Here is an 8,265-nt window from a genome sequence, read left to right as displayed (position 1 = left end):
AGAATAGGGAGTGTGTGTGTGTGTGTGTGTGTGTGTGTGTGTGTGTGTGTGTGTGTGAGAGAGAGAGAGAGAGAGAGAGAGAGAGAGAGATTGGGGTGAAATATGTCTCACAGTTGCAAAGAAACAAATAGTATTTGACACTTCTGACACCTTTTAGCCTCCACTTCGACTGCTGGGTCAAATTGACGCGAACAGTAATATAAACATGCAGGGGGGTGTTGCAAATATGTGAAATGAACCATTTTCATATTATATGTTGATTACACCTATTAAGCCAAGCAGAAGAAGTTTCATACCAAAAAATACTTTTAACTATTTTTTTTTTTTTAACTTTAAAATGGGTCAGTTTGACCTGCAACATAACAGGAGGGTTAAATATGATGCTCAATGTCTTCACAGCTGTTCAATCATCTGTAATTCATCAGATTAACACCAGACCCAACAGCAGAAGTGCTTCGCAAATAAAGAGGCTCATCAGTTTGATGGTGTTTGGTTTCCATCTAGTGGTTTCATTTAGATACTGCAGGTAAACACAAAGGTTACACTTCTTTCTTTCTTTCTTTCTTTCTTTCTTTCTTTCTTTCTTTCTTTCTTTCTTTCTTTCTTTCTTACTTTCTTTCTTTCTTTCTTTTTTACAGTGTTACATGTTTTATTGGATGATATTATTTAATTTTTGGTGTGTATCTAGGTACTTTTATGTGGTGTTGGTTTGGTTACTGTCTTTTTACCAACCTGTTACATACACACATACAGTATTAGTCACTCAACCAGTGCATGTTTGTGAGGTCAGGGCTGATATGTATAAAACGTCTAATAAATGGTCCTAAAAATAGTCCTAAACTTTACCTTATAAGTCAACAAAATCTTGGTTAGAAATAGGAAAAGTAAAAGTATTTGATACAAAGAAAAATGCCTTTTGTTAAATTCTTATTTTATATGGCATTATTAGATTGTTAATACTGATTTGTAATGTAATATGTAAGCAGTATTTTTAATATAGCAGGTTGAGGTGAAGCTATTTTATACAGTAGGATCATTTAGTACAGTAGTTTCCAACCTGGGGTTTGGGCCCCTCCAAGAGGTTACAAGATAAATCTGACAATGGAAAGAAGAAAAAGATCCATCCATCTTGCAGTTTGCCTTTTTTGTGAATACAGACACTGACCAGGAGCCTCAACACTGGTTTTCAGTGACGGGTCGAAAGTCAAAAAGGTTGGGAGCTAAACCATTGAATTAAACAGTCAGATAAATGTAATGTAAAAAAAAAAGTACAATATTTCCCTTTAGTGGAGTAGAGGTAGAATGTAGCATACAATAGAAATACTCAAGTAAAGTACAAGTAACTCAAAATAGTACTTTAATACAGTACTTGAATACATGTACATAGTTACCTTCCTTAGTTATTTTCCACCTCTGACATTGTCAGCATAACATATAACAAATAAGTAGGGTGGGATACAAGTTTTCCTATTGCATTGAACAATAAATTGGTCAACATAGAATGCTGGACACAATTTATCTTCATTTATACTTTTATATAACTGCATCTCATTGAGAAATATTGTATTATTTAGTCCACTGCATGTATGTGACAGCGTTTGTAACATTACAGATTACTTAGATTTTATAAGTAAAATTAATGGTGTCTTTGTGAAGCATCTTTGAGGATTATGAAAAGTGCTATATAAGTTAAATGTATTATTATTATTATTATTATTATTATTATTAATAATAATAATAATAAAATGTGTGAGGAGCTTATAAGATATGATGCAGCACTTTAAACAGTAGTGTATGCAAAGTATGTAAAGTACCTAAAATTGATCACACACTGACAAATGATTAAGTAATAATATCCAGTAAAACCATGTGTTATTTACACATTGAAAAGATCCATAATGAGTGCTTTTATTTCAACTACTTTAAGAACATTATGCTGGTAGTACTTTGTTTTAAGTAACAATTTTGATTTCAGGACTTTGCCTGTGTCTATGATATTTTTACTTAAGTTAAAGCAGTGACGAACTGTAGTACATTTACTCAAGTACTGCTATGCATTTACAATTTGAAGGTATTTGTAGACTACTTTACTTGAATATTTCAATGTTCTGCTGCTTTGTTCTTTCACTCCACTACATTTTGGAGGCAAAAATGATACTTTTTTACTTCTCTACATTAATTTGGTTGCCAATTGCATTCTGCATCAGGGCCAAAGCGATGCATTTTTTAATTCAATTATCTTATTCGCAATTTGATTTAAAAAAATAAATAAAAAATCAACACTTGATTTACTTTGACTTGTACTTTTGAATACTTAAGTACATACTAATATTTTCGATAGGCTACTATAATATCAGACACTTTTACTCAAGTAGACCTGCTATTCTTTATACTTTCACCTACACCAAGGTAATATTGTGGCACGATATCTTTGATTTTATTATCATGACACTGGGTGCTTTTTACAACACCGAGTAGAAGACATGAACACTTTCACCACTGGCCTTCCTTCTGTGCTGTGCTCTGGAGGCATCACTGACGGGGCTGCATGCAGTGACGCAGGCCGGCAGGTGTCGCTGTTCGTCTGCCGCAGCCTGCTGAGGACACGCCCCCTCCTCCCCTCTCTGCCTCCATGCTGCTGGTTTCAGGAAGCGGAAGCAGGAATGTCGGAGTGTTTTTTTCAGAAAAGTTTGTACAAGTTTGACAGTTTGGCAGCAGAGACGCACACTGTGGAGGAACATGACGGTGAGTTACTGACCCTGCTCACACCACTGCTGCTAATACTGCTTGTTACACTGCTGGAGGTGAAAGTGCTGCTGGTGTTAGGAGTACTTCTGTGTCCACCGAGAGTTTTTTACTACGGCTGCTGTCAGTCCTGTGGTCCGTGTCAGGGAGAGCAGGACCAACTGAACAGGACAAACTAGTTAGTCTCATGAACATAAGAAAGGGAAAGTTTAATGAGACATGATGATTTTGGAAAGGGTGTTGAGTTTTTTTTATTAGGAACCAGGATTTAAGAGTGGCTGGATGAGGCTGATGCAGCAGATGTTTTAAGTGACAGGCTGAGACCAGCATCTGTGAGATACAGTAAGTCCTCATTACTGTGTGTGTGTGTGTGTGTGTGTGTGTGTGTGTGTGTGTGTGTGTGTAAGTAATGTGTTGTACTTGCTGCTTCATACTTCTACTCCTGAACATTTCAGGCATGAAATTGCTCAACAGTTTATGAAGTAGGCAGGCCCGTAGCTACCATTGAGGCCACTGAGGTCATGTCCTCTGTATTGTTTTTGTCTAGGTCTTTGATATCTTAGTACATATAAATATATTTATAAAAGACTTGCCTGCAATTGTTTAGTGGAAAGTTGCAGTTGATGTTCATAATAATAAATACTGTGCAGTTCATTTATATTATTTGGATGAGTTGCAACTGATGTTTTTAGCCTTTACAATTACTTAATAAATGTTTTATGAACCATGTTACTGTTTCTTAACAGTAACATTGCTGAAGTATAAATTAACCATTTATTACTGATGGTTATTATAAAGTGTTACCCATGTGAATGCTCTTATTTTGCACATTTTAGATTAATATTTAAATTGTATTATATCTATTCTGTCCATCCTTTTTTTAAACTTGCAGTATGGAAGGTGAATGTATGTATATATTTGTAACTGTTGTGGTTTATCTACCATGCTTGTGTCTGTTTTTATATTGTGTGTTATTGTGAGTTTTGTGATTTTATGTGAATTGCTACTGTGAAAGTGAGATTTCCCGTGTCGATTAAGAAAGTAATCTATCTATCTATCTATCTATCTATCTATCTATCTATCTATCTATCTATCTATCTATCCTCGATGTATAGGGCAGGACCTCAGTATTTCTAAAATCCTGGCTACGACCCTTGCAGTAGGCCTAGTTAAAACAGCTCCTCCTCGACCAACTACATTACAATATTAACGCATCAATAATAATAATCCAATGATATGATCATATAACATTTACAGTGGCTACTCAGCATAATGAGTGACACTTTAAGTACAGCTTGCTCTTCATACTTGTATTTTTACCTTTTGAATGCAGGACTTTTACTAGTGATGGGGTATAATGTGGTTATATTATGATATAGCTATTTTTTACTGAACTATGTGACTTGAATACTTCTTCCATTGAAACTGGATCTCATCTGGATGTTTTCTAGATCATCTGTGTAATTTAGTCGCTCACTTCAACCCGCTTGTAATACACATGTCCCTAATTGTTATATCTTAGCAGCCCTTAAAGGAACAATGCACCCCAAAATGAATATTCAGTCATTGTCTACTCATCCCCAAGCCGATGTGCAGTCAGGTGAATTTTTGTTGTGCACAAAACATTTCTGGAGCGTATATGGGATATTGGGGCTTTGGGAGGCTTTGATTACTGTGGATGAGCTGTATGGAGCCATTTGGAGCCACAGGTCCCCGTCTACTTCAGTTGTTTAGGAGAATGATGCAGCGCTGTTTTGCTGTGAAGCTCCAGAAACATTTTTGTTAAATGACAAAACTTCACCCGACTTTCCATCTGCATTAGGTTGAGTTGATAATGAACTAGTGAACTTATCCTTTAATGTTAATGTTTTTTTTATAATTGATCAATTTACAGATTATTTTTCAGCTAGTTACCTGTAGAGGATGAGTGCTCAGATTGTTTACTTAAAGGTGCACTGTGTAGTTTTGAAAAAGAAATTCAAACCAGAAAGCTAACATTTACAATATTAATAAGGTAATACAAGCTCAGAAATATTTATTTGATATACAGTATTTCCATAACTGAATAAACGAGCTGTCTTCAGAGGGCAATAAGGTTCCTAAAAGATAGATAGGTGGCTTCTTAGAAAGGTCCTGCAAGTATAAACAAAGTAAAACAGTATGAAATTGTGTTGTCCTGTGACGACAGTTTGTTTATTCAGTTTCTTTAGTCGTGAAAATCAATGAATGAAGAGTTTTCTTTTCTGATTAAAGTTTCTTTCCCAAAACTACACTGTGCACCTTTTTAAGTAAAAGAAGTTGCACCACACTGTAAAATACTCCACGACAAGTATGGTCTTGCATTCAATATCTTGAGTAAAAATACGTTATCAGCTAAATGTAGTTCAAGTTTCAAAAGTTGATCCCTGCTTTGTGATAGAATTGATCTCATCAATGTAATATTATGACATTAGATGATTATCAATGATACATAGATGTGAAATAATGTTGTCATGATATTGAAACTTCAATACAATACCTTTTTAGAAATATCGATGCTTGATACCACGTTGGATACCACAAGGAAACATTGACACAACAATCTTTACTTAAAGTGGTATTAATGTTGACGCCACTGTTGGTTTGGCTTTATTGGCACAGCCACAGTGCATGTGTCAGCTCGCTGTCTGAAACAAAAGTGAAAAAACACTAGTACTGGTGTGTTGACACTGCAAAAAAAGTATTGAGTATTGAAGTCGTTTCAAAGATTAAGAGTCGATATGTAATGATATTTCAATATTTTCAACAACTTGTAAGTAGCGTTCTATTGTTGTAGAAGCTTGACATTAAGCTAATTCTAACTACTTTATGCACTGTTGGGGAGTTTGATGCATCATATTTTCATTTTCATGTGTTTTCGTGCGGTATAGATCCATAAATATCTCGATCAGGCTAGCATTTGCATTTGTTTTGGGAGTGAAAGAGACTACTTTTGTTTTTAAAACACAGCTGTTTGCAGGATGCATGATGATGGAGTAATGTTTCTATTTGTGGCTATGTCGGATTAATACCTGTAAAATGATGTTAGTGAAACAAAGTCACTTTTGTCCTAGTAACATTACTGTTCTTATTCCTGGGCTACATGTAACTCTACAGTTAACAGATTCTCCTGCTTGATTATAGTAATTTTGTTAGCTAATGATGAAATTATCAACGTCTTTTGTTAATGCTTTGTCTTCATAATAATAATAGTAACATAAGATGTTACGCTTTGAATCGGTTGTTCCTCTGCTGTCTGGCAACATAGACGTATCTGCTGCTGTACCACCCGACTACAGAGCAGCTTCTTTCCTCAGACTGTGATACCCCTCAATTCAACCTCAGCGTTAAGCCATAAAAATAGTTTTGATTTTATGACCTAGGCTATTATTTTGCAGTGAATCCAACCTGTTGACAGGCATTAAGAATAATTATAGTAACTCACAGCCAGTAATACGCTTCTTGCAGTACGTTTCATGTAGATTATTTTCTTTATTAAGCTGCTTGAATAATCAACTACACCCAAATACTGTACATTCAATTCACTGTCATATGTAACATACAAATCCTCACGTGAGGAAACTAGAGAATGTTCGGCTTTTTTTGCTTGAGAAATGACTGAAACAATTAATCGATTATCAAACCTGAATTTTCTTCCGTCAGTCGATTAATCGATCGGTCATTTCACCTCTATTACTGAAACTGCCAGGTTCGTTCTGTTTTTTGTCCAATAGGAATGCCTTAAGATTTATCTTGACACTTTATGATATCATGTTTGTGAATGAAACTTTGCCCACAAACCAAGCAGGACAGGAAGCCATATATGGCAGTTTAGTGGTGCTGATTATGAATCTGACTTTGAAGCACTCCTACGAGCAAACCTCACAATAAAAAGTAAGAGAGGTTTAGAAAATGACGGAAATGCTATTGCAGTGTTTCCTTCTGAAATGCAGAGCAGTAGAGATATACAGTAGCATCAAATGGAATTATGCAAGTGCATACAGTAAGCAGAAGTATTTGAAATGAGATGAGCCTTGGTTTAGTTTCTCTCTGATCTTCCTGTGTGTCTTCATACAGTTTGCTGTAACAATGACGTAAACAGGCTCTGTCACACTATTGTTTAACTCTGTTTGCAGTGATCGTCTGTTTCAGTGAGATTAAGCTTCAAGTGTTAGCACAGCTGAAATGTTTGCTGTGTTCAGGTAGCAGGAACAGACTCTACATGTGGTTTCACTCATACAGTCCTGACCTCTGTGTCTGGTTTATGTCGGAGCGGGCAGGTATATTCATACAGTCAGTCAATGGGTCATCTTCGCTCAAAGACATTCCGTTTACATGATATAAAACAGAGCATATCTTTTTAGACTTTATTACAAGATAGATTGACACACTACATAACTTGCTTACATAATGTTCATAATTCTGCCATACATTTTACACAAAAGACAAAGGAAGGAACTATGAAGAAATGAAAAAAAAGGCAGCAAAGAGAAAATGAGCAATAATAACATACAGCATACGTACAGAAACTATAATGACTGTCCATACTTTATCATAACTTAGGCCATCAGTTTTACTTTGGACTGAATACAGCGGTTACTCCTCATTTCATCACACTACATCTGCCTTCATCTATCGTAATACATTTCACTATATTCCTCTCATTGGCTTCACTCTTGGATGAGAGGGGGAAACGTCTTTAAGAGACTGAAACACGTCCAGTTGCCTACGATACAGCATTTAGGATTACCATGACCTGGAGATGACTGAGAACCTTCATCAACAAATTTCACTATATTATTTTTGTTTACTTTTTTTACTTTAGTTTTTAACCACTACCTACATCTATCTAAGTATCTTGTCTTGGTATCTACCTATTTCTAGAGTAAGCTCAGATAGTGATATACAGATAAAAATAGGTGAGATACAGAATCTTGTATCCAGTATATTGTCAATGAGTATTCACAACAATATTTTATTTATTATATGTATTTTCACAGTCATCTTCTTTTAATCATCCACCTACTTCTGAGTTCCACTTGATTTGATTGTGTCTTGGACTTCTGTATGAGTTTGAAATAAAAAAATCCTCACAGTTGAGATGCTAGAACCACAATGTTTTGATCAATTTTCTGATTAAATCAGCAATGATTTGGTGATTTGAAGGTTAAAACATGTCTAGATGCCAAGGCTAATCCGTGCTACATGTGGTTAGAATTGTTTTTTAGATGTCTAGGTTGCATGTAAGTGTCACGACAACAGCATGTAAAAATGAGTCAATCTCAAGAAGGTTGTAACTACATGTTGAAATGTAGGCATTAATTATTTCTTAATTTTGTTAATAGATAAGCTGGACAATAGAGTTGAACTGATAACTCCATTAATCGTCTAGTCGATTGACGTAAAATAAATCTGAAACGTGATAATGAATACATATTATGTATTATGAACAATAATTGCCATTTTTTATTTGTCATATCTCCGGGATGTGGACTGGTGGTC

General features: G+C 35.3%; 1 protein-coding gene across 1 annotated transcript in view; it reads left to right on the top strand.

Moving 5' to 3' along the window:
* Positions 1-2,685: 2,685 nt before the first annotated feature.
* Positions 2,686-8,265, top strand: part of itprid2 (ITPR interacting domain containing 2) — a 49,744-nt gene continuing 44,164 nt past the window's right edge. The window contains exon 1 of the mRNA XM_073473370.1: positions 2,686-2,745. The gene's annotated coding sequence lies outside the window, so the exon portion shown is untranslated. The remainder of the gene's footprint in view (positions 2,746-8,265) is intronic.

Source organism: Pagrus major, chromosome 9, assembly GCF_040436345.1.
Source record: "Pagrus major chromosome 9, Pma_NU_1.0".
NCBI lineage: Eukaryota > Metazoa > Chordata > Actinopteri > Spariformes > Sparidae > Pagrus > Pagrus major.
Note: the sequence above shows the minus strand (reverse complement) of the source record. Positions and strands in the feature narration are given on the sequence as shown.